The sequence below is a fragment of the Mustela lutreola genome, chromosome 1 (assembly GCF_030435805.1).
Source record: "Mustela lutreola isolate mMusLut2 chromosome 1, mMusLut2.pri, whole genome shotgun sequence".
Classification (NCBI taxonomy): Eukaryota; Metazoa; Chordata; class Mammalia; order Carnivora; family Mustelidae; genus Mustela; species Mustela lutreola.
The window spans coordinates 261,332,657-261,347,622 of NC_081290.1; the positions used below are offsets into that span (position 1 = coordinate 261,332,657).

The following is a 14,966-nucleotide window of genomic DNA, read 5'->3' on the forward strand; positions in this document are numbered from 1 at the left end:
CCTGGCGCTGGGGGTGGAGTGGGCGTGCAGCAGCGGAGCCCGGCACCTCCCACCCGGGGGCGGCCGGGACGCCCCGCTCCGCGGACACCTGCGCCCAAAGCCGAGCGGCGGCTGGAATCTGCGCCCGGAAATCAGGTTACTTGTCTTCTGGCTTCCCCGATGTCAGGTCCCTTAGGTTCCCAGCTCTACCCAAAGACCCCGCCGGGTTTCGCGGCGCCCCTGGGCTCAGTGATTCCGGAGTGGGTCAGACAGCAACATTGGCGGGGAAGGAACACCCGCTCTCCGTCAGCGCGTAGGTTTTCAGAAGGATCTCAGAGGACAGGAAGGGACATTCTCCCCGCACTGGGAGACCCCTTACTTCCTCAGCGACACCTCACCCCCCAGCCCCAGCTCCGTCTACCACCATGAGCCCCCCTCCCGCCAGCGCACAAACGACAGACACCTCAGCCCGCGAGTTAAGCTTTCATACCTTCTTACAAATAGCTGCCCCTTGGCCACCTGTGAGCCTAGGGGTGTGCCCACCGGGGGGGCGGGGGGAGTCTGTAATCCGGAGATGGTGTAGCTAGAAGAAGGCAGAGCCTGGCGGTAGGTTGCTGCAGTTTGAATCTGGAATTCCGAGGTCTAAGCAGCCAGAAGGGAGGACACAGGCTGAGGGAACGGACCCCTTAGTCCTCAGGATTTCTTACCCAGTGGGAAGGATGGTGAGTCTTGAGGACAGCCAGGCTCAGGAATGTGTGGGTCTCTTGCTGGGTTTCCCATCTCAGTCTTACCTGAATGTCTCCTCCACATCCCCCAACCCCTTCTCACCCTGGATTTCATTTTTCCTTCATGCCTCCATCCTCCTTGGTAGCCACCATCTCCTGGATCTCATTCATGTCTCCTTGCCTGTCTACCAGGTGGGCTCCACTTCTCTTCCCTTAGTCACACTGAGGGAGTCCATAACAATAATAAAATTCCACACTTACTTCATACCTGCTGTGAGACAAAGACTAAGTGCTTCACATAGATTAATTTACTTAATCCCCATAAAAACTCTATGCTGTAGGCACTACTACACCTTTGTTTTTAAGGTGGGGAAACTGAGGCAGCCAGGGATTAGATCTTTGTCAAAGGTCACCCAAATCTCAGAGCTGGAGCATGAACTCCTGCCATCTGGCTCTGGGGTCTGGTCCCTTAACCACCACATTCCGCTGTTTCTGAGCTGGGTTTCTTTTTTTCTTTTCTTTTCTTTTAAGATTATTTATTTATTTATTTGACAGAGAGAGATCACAAGCAGGCAGAGAGGCAGGCAGAGAGAGAGGAGGAAGCAGGCTCCCCGCTGAGCAGAGAGCCCGATACAGGGCTCAATCCCAGGACCCCGAGATCACGACCCAAGCCGAAGGCAGCGGTTTAACCCACTGAGCCACCCAGGCACCCCTGGGCTGGGTTTCTTTTTTAACTTTTGGATATAACCAAGGCAGCAGAAACTTCATGTGGATTCCAGAGATCTTGAAGCAAGTTTCACCTCCTCTCTGGATGCTGTGATCTCTCTAACTCTGTGGCCCAATTTGTACCCCATGCTGCTTCCAGTTTGTATTTTACTCCAGCATTTGCTAAGGTTCTGTTTGAACTTTCCAGTCTTGTCTCACATGGCTCTCGAAGAATTAAGAGAGTGGTAAGTCTGAACAGTGCCCCTGTGAAGCCAGAATGTCAGAGGCAGGGAAACCAGTAAGTGGTTGGTTACCCAAAGAGAAGACAAATCTGTGGCCCCCAGGGTCTGCTAGTGGCCTGGCCTTCTTTCTACCAGTTTGTCCTTCAGTTCCCATCTTAGAGAGTCTGGCTTTGATTTTGTTGCAAGGGAGCTTTTTATGTTCACTTTCTATCCAGTGTTCTCTCACTCCTTGTGGATTAGAGCCCCAGGTGTGCCCAGCCTCATCTGTGAGTCTGTCCTAGCCACGGAACTCCAGTTCCTTTAGGGAGAGAGCTTCTCCGACAAGATTGGGGCCAACAGGAGGTCAGAGTTCAGGGACTATGGGATGAAGTCGAAGACATTCTTACCCCAATCCTATCTCTGTGGGAAATATGGACCCCTGGAAGAAGAGTTGGTATGGGCCTTGGAAAGGAGGTTTGGCAACATACGTTGGCTGGCCACATTCTGCTCTGGTTATCTCAATGTAGATGATAGGCTCTGTCTTTGGACCAACTGAGTTCTGCCATCCTCTCCCTCCAGGACCACCCATTAGTGGTAACACCCATTAGAGAGTAACCTTTGGGGAGGCCCTGAAGGCCCAGGTCCCCATAAGTGTTGGGATCTCAGCTTCTATCCCTAGCATATCAGACTGACTTGACTTTGGAATATCTTTGGGACATTCAGAGGCTGGCACAGTGCTTTCTGAGATTCCGTGGGTAACACAAAGTGGGCAGTAAGGTTATCGAGCGGGGTAAAGGTCAGGATAGGCTTCTAGGGAGCGTGGCTGAGGTTAATTTGAAATCGGGTCCCATTTCAGGGTGATCCTAGGTATATCAGACTCCAACGGGGAGGTCATTGCTATTTTTGTTGCTGTTTCAGTTGTTATCCTGATGATTCAAGTTTAGAATAAGAGCCAGAGTAACTGTTACCTGTCTGTGTTTATGGTAGATCTCAGATGGAACCCAGGACTCTCTGGCCCCTGGGGCCACACGCCCAGCCACTGACCCCTCTGCTGCTGTCTTGCTGCCCCAGAGTGAAGTTTCTTCTCTACTTTCAATGTCAGCTACATCCATTATCTTGAGCCTATGCCCTTCATGTCCATTAGCTCCTCTTTCTCTTAAATATAGAATCCCTCCCTCTTACCTCTTTCCTCTTGTTGACAAGATCATGCTCCTTTAAGGTTAAAAAAAAAAAATCCCTTTCCATTAACTCTACCACTCAAGCTACTGTCCCATTTCTTTCCTTTTACTATCTCCTTTTACTTCTTAAAAAAAAAAGAAGTAGCTCTGAAAACTCATCTATGCTGTTAAGAGTCACGAAATCAGCTCTTGGCCGACCTGTATACTATGTACACTTTGCTGTATATAGCATACATAAAATATACATATCATGTATATAAAACACAGCAGGAAATGTTTTATTATAAATATTTACATATAAATGCATAGTAACTTATACTAAGTATATATATTTGTACTATATATATTATATATATGGATTGTGTATATATACACATATATATGTATTTGTACAATAAAAAGTTAACAGAAGGAGAGAGGGAGGGTAGCCTAATTAACTTCCTCCTCTATTCCCTCCCCTCCCTCCTCTCCCGGTCACTATCCTCCCTTGCAGTCTGGCTTTCACGCCCTTGGAGGTCACCGGATCCAGTGGCCCCTATTAGACCTCCCTAGACCCTGTCACCATGCTTTCCTGACCTTCCCTCCCATCCTGGGTGCCCTCTGGGTACTCCTGCTTCTCCTCTGCTACTCTGATCTCCACCTGGAATGCCTTTTCTCTCATCTCCTCCTGCAAACCTTCTGCATCCTTGTTAAGACCTAACTCAGCTCACACCTCCTTCTGGAATCCTTGCCCTCATCCCCGAGTTCTGCATGCTCTGTGCTTACCTGGCCTGTTTTGGGTAATTCTGGAGTAGAGTTTTTCTCATTCATTCAACATATGCAGGCTCCTTATGAGTACTGGGTACTCATAAGGTATTGGGACTACTTGCTGCCCTGTAGTAGTTACTGGTAATATTAATTTTTTCTGCTATTAGTTGCAAGGAACGTATAGACTCAACTCAGTATTTTAAGAGCATAGGGATTGTGTAATGGGGTTTTCTTATCACCTTGTCATTTAGCAATTTGTCCTCTTCTGAGAACAGAAAATATTAATGGATTTATGACCACTGTTTCTAAGCAAAGCATGCCAGAGGTCGTGTTAACCTTTTCTAGCAAGATGCTTGTGAATTTGCACTGAAGACTTATGACTAATATGTGTAAAGCTCCCTCCCCCCGCCACCCCGACCTAAAGTTCTTTTGTTCAGAGATCCTGGGGGCTCATCCCTAATTTTAGAAAGAAGTTTTTCCGTTTGATCTTTTGCTTGGGCTCACCCACTCCTCTACTCCCACCCCCTGTAGGGTCAGTGGTTTTAGCCACAAGGAGACCAAGCGCAACTCTGTCTTCTGTCCCCCGGCTAGTGACAAAAGTCCTGAACTCCTAGGGTGACTTGCTGGAGTGAGTCGTCATTCTGCAGAAGTCAAATTGTAAGTTGTATCCCCCTCCCATGATTTCAGCCCACAGTATGAACAAGCAATAATACCAGGTTGGGCCCAACAATGGTTTTACAATCAGAATTTTTCTCCTTTGGCAGAAATTTGAAAGCAACAGGAATAAAATCTAGATAGGGATTGGGGCAGCCACATAGGATTGTTACAGGGGGACACCACACATGTACTCCTCGTCTAAGGGGACATGAGTCACATCAGACGTCTTTATTATTCTGAACATTTTTGTGCATTTATTAATATTGCTTATTGCCAACATGGGGGACTGGTCTGTTGATTATAACTTCCCGGCAGATGGCGGTAAAGTGTCTGTTTTAAGAGGATTAATATATTTTGTTCTGCTTCCGTGCACAAAGGAAAAATGAGTCAGTAATCAAAATCCACCACAGATCTAACGTCGTCTGAAAACATTTCTGCTTCTAAACAAGAAACTGCTTTTCTCATTGATATGCTGATAGGTGAGTATTTAAAAACAAATCCCATTGTTATCAGTACACCTGCTAATTTAATGTTTCACATTGCATCAAAACATCTGCTGTTCGCTGTCCTCAAAAAGGTATTGCTGAGTTCCCAGTGTAAATCTACAAGGACTTTTTATTACTATATGAATCACCCTCAAACTACATATGGTCAAATAATCCACAAAATAAATTATATGCACATAAATTAGAGAGATTACTATTTAAGGATCTGGTAATTACATAATAGCAATTGCCTATTGTTATGATATTCTGTTAGTAAGAACGTTAACACTTGATGGTGTTTAGCAGCTTGTTACTTATATATTTTGTATGTTACATACATGTAAATTCTAAAAGAAAATACTCATTATTGACTTTTTGCTCAGATACTATGGAAGAGTTTGAAAAATTAGTTTCAGAATCAGGAAACAGAGGAAAATGACAAACAATAATTTAGATCATTGGGTACATTTTTGGAAAGGATGGATGGGGGTAGGGACAAAGGCTGCTGGATTAGGATGTGAATTTACCACAAATATTTATGCCAAGTGTAACTGTTAACTTTGAGGAAAAGTAGAAGGGGGAAAAAAAAACATTAAACTGGACATTACCTATCCAGGTATTTGGCTATGTAATTTGAATATTTTAGCAATTTGAGTATTAACAATAATCTGGTTGAAATTTGTCTGTCTTTTGTAAGAAAGTTAATTTTTCATTTAAATACATTTTCATTAAATTTCATCAAGTTTTCACCACACTTTGTCAAATTTAACTATCATTAGCACAGGTAGAACGTTTTCAGAAATTATTTATAAATTCTAACTGGTCATCAAAACCCTCGTATGATTCTATCTTTGTGATTTCTGTGTTTTAACTGTATTGCAAATTCTTCAAAGATGGGGAAAGAGATCAACTGAGGAATGAAAATGTGTGCAAGGACTGGCAGTAGGTATCACATATTACTAATGAGCAGAAGGTAAAATGCATTTCAACAATAGTGTGAAGAATTCAAAGTCAAAATGTGGTTTGAGAGACCGTATAGTGAGAGAGAGGCAAACAAAGATACCACACCAATGAGAAACCACACTGGGAGACACACTTTTTGGCAGGTCTACATGGAGGGAGAAGATTACCCAGGAAACTACAATTACAATGATGAAAATTGCCTTCCTTTGGCAGAAATGGTACAGAATTCGGTAACATAAGGGGTACATTGATTCACAAATAGTATTGCACATTTTTAGGGCATGAAATTTAAAACCATATAATTAAAATTATGGTAGACACAATGAATGAATTACTTTTGAAAAAGGTATGAAATGCAAATATTATTTGATTATTTTATTTTTAAAAAAAGATTTATTTATTTATATGAGAGCAAGTGAGAGAGTAAGCGAGAAAAGGAGTACACATGAGTAGGTGGGAGGGGCAGAGGCAGAGGGAGAAGCAGGATCCCCACCGAGCAGGGAGTCTAATATGGGACTCGATCCCAGGACCCTGGTGTCATGACCTGAGCTTAAGGCAGATGCTTAACTGACTGAGCCATCCAGGTGCTCTATTTGATTATTTAAGCTACAACCCCTGGCATAAGCCATGTAGAACAGATAATGCGATTAGACTTGTGGACTTCCAAAAAATAAATATATGAATATTTGGACAAAGGAGTAAACAACATAACATGACAAGACCAAAAAAAAGCATATATGGATTTTCAGAAGACTACTCATAAAACCTGACTCAAGGAGAAATTGGATACAGCAATGCCACAAGTATGTGTAGAGAACACAGTGGGTCACTATAGAAGATTCTCAGTATTTTCTAGGGCTTTCTGTTTTTTGTTTTGCATCTTCTTTACATTTGGTATTAAATGATGCAGCAAAAATCTACTTCGACAGCACTGAATTTTTTATATCATCCAAGAAATTATGTAACTACTCTTTTTGCTTCAACCAAATGTTGGAGGATATTGAAAATGCATTTACGGAACATAAAATTTAAAATCATTGTTGAATATGAGATGGGAAAATTGAGTAGATGCCATCTTGCTACTAAAACTTAATTAGGGGGAGCATGTAGTGCCTACTGATGATATGAATAAAAACATAGATTCTAAAAATACAAGTCAAAAGTGTACTTATGAAAATATCCTCTTTAAGATGCATTGCTCAGGACTAATTTGGAGTGAAGGTAAGATCAATGTTACAGTAGTCCCTCCTTACCCGTGGCTTTACTTTCTGTGTTTCAGTGACCCAGAGTCAAGTGCAATCTGAAGCCAGCGATCCTTCTGACTCCTCACCAGGTCAACAGTAGCCTAAATGTGTCACAACACCTACATTATCCTTTTCCCTTCTCATCACTAGACATTTTATCATCTCACCTCATCCCAAGGAGAAGGGTGAGTCCAGAGAGAGAGAGAGAGACCGCAGTCCTATAACTTTTATTATAGTAAATATGAACTTTATCATAAGCATGTGTGTATAGGAAAAAAACCAGTGTATATAGGCATCAGCACTATCCATGGTTTCAGACAGCCACTGGGAGGTCTTGGAACCTATCCCCCTCTGGATAAGGGGAACTACTTACTACATTAGCAAAATTAGACAGGAACCCAAAGTCAATGAATATCGTTGCCTTGAAAGCACATTATGGACTAAGAAAATCATTCAAGAAAGGCTTATATTGCTAAAAGAATATCATGTTTCTTTCAGAATCCTACATCGGTACTTCTCAAATTTTCATGTGCATGCAAACTCTCCAGGGATCTTATGAACATGCAAAGTCTGATTCAGTAATTCTGGGGTAGAACCTGAGATTTTGCATTCTTAACAAGCTCTTGGTGATGCCCTGATCCTAGGCACTTGGAGGAGCAAGGGTCTCGATTTATTTTATGATTTGGAGAATTACTATCAATAGAAAGTACCAAAGCCAGGTGAAAATGTGCAATTGAAATGGACTGATGAGCATTATTAAATAATTTCAGACATTCTTCATTAATGTATGAAAAACTAACAATCTAAGATTAACTTTTTTTTTTTTTTTTTTAAGATTAGCTTTTAAAACCTACTATCTCCCATCAAAATATTGCAGTGTTGGGGCACCTGGGAGGCTCAGTCAGTTAAGCTTCTGACTCTTGATTTCCATTTGGGTCATGATCTTAGGGTCCTGGGATGGAGCCCCGAGTGGGGCCTTGTGTTCTGCATGGAGCCTGCTCTTTCCTGTTCCTCAGCTCCTTCCATGACTTGCTCTCTCTCTCTCTCTCTCTCTCTCTCTCTCTCTCTGTGTCTCTCAATAAGTTAAATCTTAAAAAAAAATTGCAGTGTTTTTGTGACAATAATTTACTGGATCCATTTCCAAATAACTGAAATTTTCAAGGTGTAATTGATTTTACCAGCACACTATCAGTGAAAAATGTAGCATCTCAAAATTAAATATGTTAAAACTAACGTAAAGCCCACACTTCCATAAGACTATCCATCTGATGATCACTTCTATAAGGTATGAGCTGTTAAAAAAAGTAATCATTAGAACAGTCAAAAACAGTTTTTTCTGGGGCACCTGGGTGGCTCAGTGGATTGAGCCTCGGCCTTCAGCTCGGGTTGTGGTCTTGGGGTCCTAGGGGATTGAGCCTTATGTTGGGCTCTCTGCTCGGCGTGGAGCCTGCTTCCCCGTCTCTCTCTGCCTGCTGCTCTGCCTGCTTGTGATCTCTCTCTGTGTCAAATAAATAAATAAAATCTTTAAAAAAAAACCAAAACAGAACAGCTTTTTCTTCCAAGGCAAGATGTCTATTTTATGACAGATTATTAGATCTAAGTGACTTTAGGATTCTAGTATTATAAACATTTGGGTTTTCCATTATTTTAAGATGAATAACTTACTTGTGTATTTCATAAGAATAGCTTTCTCTTAAGCAATTGTTATTGTTGAGAAATAATTAATACAACTTTTTTAAAAAAGTAAACTCTGCCCCTAACATGGGGCTCGAACTCATGACCCTGAGATCAAGAGGGAAATGCTCTACTAAGTAAACCAGCCAGGTGCCCCTTAATAGAATTTTTTTTAACTTGAAGAAGGGGTGGCTTTTCCCAAACTTGTATAAAATGCTGTAGGACCTGGTGGTGGCCCTGCTTAGAGCAGTGTACTTAATAAGGAATAAAATGATCTGTGAAACCCATTTGCCCAGTTCAAGGTTTTGGTACCCTGAGATTCCAGTCGGCTGCGATTAAAAGAATCAAAACGTAATCTGGCTCCCGCATAGATGGTTATACGGTTACCGATGGTACCAAGGAAAACAGGCTTCTCGGTCATGAGTCTATCTCCAAGATACCCAGGAAGACCAACCACCAGGATCTCATGGGGAAAATAGGAATTGTGAGCCTCCGTGGTGTAGAATCCTAGAATGGAAAACTAATCCAGGGCTTGGGCCGGTATCAAGGTATCAAGTTTCTCCATTCTCTTTCCAGCAAACCACACTCCAGCCATGTGAGTAACTCATTTTTTGCCTCTCTTCTTCCTCTTTCTCTTCTGCTTTTGTGACTTTCTCTGTATGGGTCAGTTCAAGGGAGAGAATCTGACTGGATTAATGCGATCATTGCTGATCCCTGCAGGACACAGTTTACCTAGAACCCCAGACTTGTGCTTGTAGAGCCCCCTCTTGGCAGCTCTTCTATGCAGGGGGCTGCTGGTGGGACTATGTAATGAAGCTTTTGGAAGTAGTCCTTTTGTTTAAAACACACCCATGAGTGTCTGCCTTGGGCTCAGATCATGATCCTTGGGTCCTGGGATCAAGTCCTGCACCAGGTTCCTTACTCAGCTGGGAGCCTGCTTCTCCCTCTCCCACTCCCCCTGCCTGTGCTCTCTCTTCTCTCTCTGACAAATAAATAAAATCGTTAAGAGAAAACAAAACATCCTTTCTCCCTCGTATTCCAACAAGGAATGAAGCATCATCAGCCGCATTGTTATTCTAGGACGGTTGTTCATTTTAGCCAGATTTTCTCTGTATGAAAATGCTGGAAAGGCAGCTGTGGACACAGTTCAGTGCTCTGTGCTTCGGGATTTCCACCCCCCAGGGCTGACCCAGGCAGCAGAGGCGGCTTCCGTGTCTAGGCCAGCGCCCACAGCTGGGACTCTGTCTACAAGAACAGAAACTCAAAGAGGTAGAAGAGCTGGCCTGGGGATTTTTTTTTTTTTTTTTTTTTTTTTTGCACACATGGATGGGAGGGAGCTGGCGGTAAAGGGTTACAGGATTAGAGAGCTAAGCTGATGGGCCACACCTGGAGGCAGTCCTGCACGCTGAATTTACAACAGGAGCCTGGGAGTCGTATAAATGAGTAATGCTTCGTGATGCTCTTTTCCAAGCCAGCTGCAAAAATTGGCAGGGGCCCGTCAGTGTGCTGTCGATGTGTCTGGAATTCAAATAGTTTGATTCTGAGATACAATGACAATGAGAAGCAAGGCATTACCTTGACAGAATGATGGCCGAGACAGCTGCAACCCATATTCATGGAAGGTGTGGCACTAACAGCTGTTGCCTGTGGCCCGCTGCCCTGAAACCTCTATCCTGCCTCCTTGCTGTTGCCCTCTCCTCAAGGGCGTTAAATTAAAAAGTCATATAGCCGGTAATTCTTCCAGCACACCGCCCCCTCCCCAACCCCTTTCTCTAGTCCAGGCACTGAAGAACCGGGAAAGGGAAATAAAAGCCTCGACTGAAACGGATATATCTCTTTAAAAAAAAAATGCCACTGACATTAGACACAGCTCCGAGGGGCACATTTGAATATTGGTGGCCGTGCACTGTGCAGCAGAACTTGCTGCTGCCTCTTTTGAATTTGTCTTTGTTGGCTGAACACGGTCGTATCTTTCCCAGGTGTAACAGCTGGGAGGATTCGATCAGGAATCACAGGAGATTTGGTGAGCTGGTGGCCTGTTACCTTTCAAATCACAAGGCACCTCGAGGGTGTGCGTTGTCATGTGGGTTCTGGGAACCGATCTGCAGGTCTGGATTTATTTGCCCCATTATAGCGCTCATGCTACCTCTTATGTGTCATGCGTCTGGCTTTTCTGAAGCACTTTAAAAAAAAAAAAAAAGCCTTTTTACCTATGGCAGAGCATTCTGGAGAAGAACCCCAAACAGGGACTGGAGCTATTGACTGGGATTTCAGGTCTGTTCTTTTAGCCATTCTGTCTCTGGATTTCCTTTTCTCCGTCTAGAAAAGGCAAGTGTTGGTCTTGCCCTGCAGGCTCCTAGTTCCCTGATCCTGTTCTCACTTGATGGCTTATTACTTATAGGAGGCTGGACAGTTCCCAGGTATCTTGACTCCACATTTCCTATACGTACAAAAATCCTTAACACTCCCTTAAGATGAATTTGGCAGATTTATCATTTTGACTTTTTATTAACCTAATAATTAGTTCTCAGAATATGAACACGTAAATACTAATTGCAGCCAGGTATGTAACGTTTACTAGGTGACAGCTACTGTTCTAAGGCTTGATTTACTTTCACAACAAACCTGTGATGTAGATGGGTGGGAATTTTACTGTTCCAATTTTACAACTAGAAGAAATAATTTAGTATGTATCTAATTTCTTTTTTTTTTTTTTTTTTAAGAATTTTATTTATTTATTGGGGGGGTGGCGAGAAGGGGAGAGGGAGGAGGAAAGGGAGAGGGGAAAGAAGCAGAACTTGCTTCTGTTTGGGTAATCCCAAACAGGATACATGCAGGGCACAGAGCCTAATATGGGGCTCAGTCTCCGATTCTGAGATCATGGCTTGAGGGGAAATCAAGAGTTGGAGGCTGAGCCATTCAGGTGCCCCTATCTTGTTTCTGCTATAGAAGTACATTGGATGGTCACAAAGGGATAATGAGTGGATAAAAGTTTATCAGTACATTGGTGTGTGTTTGGCTTCTCTCACTTAAAGCAATGCTTTTGAAAAAATAAATGCTTTTGGGATCCATTGCATATATCAGTAAATACTAATTGCTGAGTCGTCTTCCATTGTATGCCTTCTTTAGCGAGTACTGTTCAAATCTTTTCCCCACTTTGGTTGAGTTGTCCCATATTTTTGAATTGTAAGAGCTCTTTATATATTCAGGATTCAAGTCCTTTATCAGATACGTGTTTTGCGAGTATTTTTCTCCCAGTCTGTACCTTGCCTTTTAAATTTCTGAATGGTATCTTTGAAAGAGCAAACTTTTAAAATGTTAAGTTCAACCTATCAATTTTTTAATTTTATGATTTATGCCATTTATATGACACCTAAATAATCATTGCCCATCCCAAGATTGCAAAATTTTCTCCTATGTTGTTTTATAGAAGTTGTATATTTTTATGGGTTACATTTAGGTCTATGATTCATTTTGAGTTTACATGACATGAAAGACTGAGACATCTCTTTCTGTTTTTTTTGGGGGGGGGGATATAGATTTCCAATTATTACAGCACCATTTGAATTACCCTACTGAATCACCTTGGCATTTTGTCAAATCAGGTGACCATATACATGTGTGTATTTCTGGACTATCTACTTTGTTCCATTGTCTATTCTTACACCAATACCTTACTGTTTTGACTAGGAAGTAGATGACTAGGTAGTTTTGTTTTTTTCCAGAATTATTTTTCATTTGGGTACTTTGTACTTTATGCAAATTTTAGAATTACTTTGGAATTTCTAAATTCTAAAAAGCTTCCTGGGATCTTAAGTGGGATTGTGGTGAATGTACATACCAGTTTGGGGAGAGTTGACACCTTAACAATATTAAATCTAATAAATTAAAATTAATAAAATAAATTTATTATTATTAATTATTATTAAATTTCAATAAATTAAAATTAAAATTAACAATATTAAATACCATGAACATGGTATTGTTCTTCATCTACCTGGGTCTTCCTTAATTATTCTTAGCAGTGCCTGGCAGTTTTCAGAGTGTAGGTTTTGGACATTTTGTTAAATCTATCATTAAGTATTTAATATTATTATGCTATTTTAAATGGTATTTTAAATTATTATCAATTTCTCACTGCTCTTTGCTAGTAATTTTTTTTTTTTAGATTTTATTTATTTATTTGACAGACAGAGATCACAAGTAGGCAGAGAGGCAGGCAGAGAGAGAGGAGGAAGTAGGCTCCCCATGGACCAGAGAGCCCGATGCGGGGCTCGATCCCAGGACTCTGGGATCATGACCTGAGCCGAAGGCAGAGGCTTTAACCCACTGAGCCACCCAGGCACCCCTGCTAGTATATGTTAATATAGTTGGTTTTTGTATTCTGTTACCTTGCTACATTTATTAATTCTAGTTGGGTTTTTTCTTTCTTTCTTCTTCTCTTTTTTTTTCCCCTGGAGACTCCTTCACATTTTCTCATAAATAATCATTCCATTTATGAAAAGACAATTTTACTTCTTTTCTGACTTACATGCTTTCTGTTTCTTTTCTCTTGCCTTATATCATTGGTCGGAAGCTCCAGCGCACTGTAGAATAGATGATATGATAGTAGGCATCCTTGACTTGTTCCCAGACTTAAAAGTATTCCGTTTCTGACCACAGGAACCTCCCCATGGAGCTGTTTGAACGTCTTCATGGCACTGCAGCTGGTTTTCTCCACAGCAAGTGAACCAAGAGACTGCATGGTAGAAGCCACAAAATCTTTAATGACCTAACATCAGAAGTCACACTGTGATTTCTCTAACAGTCTGTTGGTTAGACCTGTTAGCCCTACTTGATGTGGAAAGAGATGATAGAAATGAGAATCACTGGGGGTATTTTGGAGACTGGCTATGACAAACCCTTAATCCCAATGTCCATACTTAACAGTCTGTAAATGACATTTTGAGTAACAGCTTCCTAGAGAAATCCACAATAAGTTCCTCATTGTGCAAATAAGGAATCTAAGGTCTGTTTAAAGACGTACCTTTAAGGTTTTTAATGTCCATTTCTGTGTTCTTGCGATCACATTACATTATCTTGATATCTGTTTTACTTACTGTATACCTTACTGCATTTATTTGCCTTGAGCTGCCATTAAATAATGAAACGAATGGGGTGGTGTGGAAAGTCTGGGACACACTGCTGCTGGGGGTTTTCATAGGATCACCAAAAAGCCATCTTCAAGGTAGCCATCAAATAGGATAATTTAGTGAACGCGGTTCAAAAGCTCCACAATGGGACAATGGAAATTGACTTGATTTAGCTTCAAAGATTCTATTAACTCAGAGACATGATGAATTTATGGGAGAATTAATGCATAGCTACTGATAGAGAACGGAAGTGACCTTACTGCTTTGAAACTTCTTTCAACTCAGTTCTTAGATCTATGTACAAAACGTGATAGCTTAGATTCCTGGTCCTGTCATACACACATTTCAGAGCCAGATCATTAAATCTTGATCCTAATTACAAAGGACATGCAGAATTTGTAGTAAGCTCGTTTCAGAAGGTTGAGAAATAACCTGTTTCAGAAACTGGCATTCAGTGAATCCTCCTAAACACATCATTCACATTGTATGTGTATGTTTGGGGTCATTGCTTGCTTGAGACACATGACCTTTATTCCCAAGGTCAAAATTACATTAAAATTGTGGCACACGGATAGTAGTGTATCACCGACTTTTAAATCTATTTTTCCTCTCTTTAGCTCTCCTATTCTCGTAATTGAACCGAAAGCCCACAACAAATAAAGGTTAAATTCCTGAGATTTTTTTTTTTTAGAAAAACTTTTTATTTGTAAATTGTCTCAAACTTAGAGAAAAGTTGCAAGAATAAAAATACTGCGCTTGTGTATCTTTTATGTAGATTCACCTGTTAACATTTTATCCCATTTGCTTTATCATTTATTCACCCCCATATGCACATATATATTTTTCTTAATCACTTGAGAATAAGTTACCTCATTATCCTTGCCTCCTAAGCATTTCACCGTGTATTTCCTAATGGAAGTGATATTATTTTACATAACCACAGTGTAATTATCACCTGGGTAAATTGAATATCTGCGCAGTACTTTGAACTAATCTACCCTTTCAGATTTTATCAACTGACCCAATGATGTCCTTCACAACACTTTTTTTTCCCCTCTAGAAATGGACTCAGTAAAGGGCCATGTATCATATTTAGTTGTCGGGTTTCCTTAGCCTTCTTGAATCTGAGACATTTCTACACCCTCTCTTTGTCCTTTATGATATTGGCATTTTTGAGGATAAAGTTCACTTCTGTCCCTACCCCCTTTTTTTAGAGAGAGAGAAAGTGAGAGACAGCAAGCATGAGCAAGGCGGGA

The 14,966-nt window shown here is 41.4% G+C and overlaps 1 long non-coding RNA gene across 1 annotated transcript; it reads left to right on the top strand.

Moving 5' to 3' along the window:
* Positions 1-3: 3 nt before the first annotated feature.
* Positions 4-13,521, top strand: LOC131811169 (uncharacterized). The gene is made up of 4 exons (XR_009345836.1): positions 4-135; positions 4,087-4,212; positions 6,940-7,089; positions 13,241-13,521. It is a non-coding gene; the product is annotated as an uncharacterized LOC131811169 (long non-coding RNA).
* The last annotated feature ends 1,445 nt before the right edge of the window (positions 13,522-14,966 follow it).